The sequence below is a fragment of the Echinops telfairi genome, unplaced genomic scaffold, assembly GCF_000313985.2.
Source record: "Echinops telfairi isolate 266 unplaced genomic scaffold, ASM31398v2 ScPeMD7_7420;HRSCAF=8458, whole genome shotgun sequence".
NCBI lineage: Eukaryota > Metazoa > Chordata > Mammalia > Afrosoricida > Tenrecidae > Echinops > Echinops telfairi.
The window spans coordinates 23966524-23968083 of record NW_022111320.1 but is presented as its reverse complement, the minus strand read 5'-3'; positions in this window follow the sequence as shown (position 1 = coordinate 23968083).

Below are 1560 nucleotides of genomic sequence, written 5' to 3'. Positions count from 1 at the left end.
ATCATATTGTTTCAGGGTCACGGGGGAAGTCGGAGCCAGAGTAGGATGGAGCTGTATTATTGTGCAGAAGCGCCAGCCCCTGATGCTCAGAATCTTCATGAAGACACTACAGAAAGCTCTGGAGAGAGGCACAGGACCTTCCCTCCATCAGAAGAACATCCTCCCCACGAGGGGGAGTGGTTCTAGTAACACAGCTTAACACCCAAGGCCTTTTAGCGTTATTAAGTCAGGAAGGACTCAAACAACCAGAACATCCTTAGGATCCAGTGCCCTTGTAAGTGTGACTAAAGTGTGGAGCCTGGGCACGGGCTGCTTCCACCCAGGCTCCCCATTCTACATTCTGAGCCTGATTTGGGTCAGAAAGAGGCCCCCTTTTTTTCTTTATAATATCCAAATGGTTTAATTAATAAGCATATAAATACCATACAATCCAAGCAGAATTCTCCAAAAATGCCCAATATCATCTGGAGGTAAAAATTATATTTTAAAAATAATTTTGTTTTAAAAGGTCTTGTTATATCAATAAAAAACACATTTTTTTCCCCTACAATGCACTCCTCCAATGGCCCGCTGAATGGAGAGTCACAAGAAGCAGTTTTCCTCAAGAAACTGTTCTAAGTGACCCACCAGGAGATTTCACCCAACCTGCCACTATCTTGGGCAAGGACCACACACTTTTGGAGCCTCTGAAATCAACGAACAGATTTATAAAGTCACTGCCCATGTATTCTTCTCTGATATTCCATGTGGCAACTATTGACAAAAGCGTAAAAGAAGGGCTGTTATGGGCTTGGTTCCCAACCAATTTTAGCTCCGACCTGTCCATGTAAACCGCAGGAGATCACTGCGGAGGATAGAGGCTTTTGACTTGCAGTAAGAGATGTAATCCGAGGTCCCTTTGAGTTCCCCACACCCTCCCCTCTGACCTGAGCTCATCAGTCTTTAGTACACGCTAGTCCTAAAGGGCCTTACCAGAATCTTGTCTTCAGTGGTATTGTTTGGATTCACGGGTTCTTGTCCTGCATCTTAGAATGAATGAATTTTGGCCTCAGCTATTTTGCACATGCCAGTCAGTGAAACAAAAAAGCCAAGCAATTTCAAAGCAAAAGCGATGATATAGCATCATCAGGTAGTTCAGGTGCTAAAGACACAGTGACCAGAAAGGTGATGTGATGTGGTCTAATGTTGGGACCATTGTGGTTTTGTTTCGTTTTAAACCTGAAGCAGGTACAGAATCCGTCCTTCAGTTCCCCGGGAAGCCGTCTCGGCATCAAGATCATCTCAGCAGCACCATATTCCAGTCACATTACACACACAAAAGAAGGTAAGCCCAGGTTTTAAAGATATGTCCTTCCTTTTCTGAGAGACTAGAATTAATATTCAAAGTTTAGAAGAGAAAGTAAATATCTTCATTGAAATTTTCTCTACGTTCGCTAACCTCATCTGGATGCCACACAGCTTGCGCTATCATCCCTCGAGACCAATTCCTCTCTGGGCATTACCTGGAGAATGATGAAGGCTGCCCTCCTTGACTCTGAGCTGAGGCCTCAGAGCCCGGAT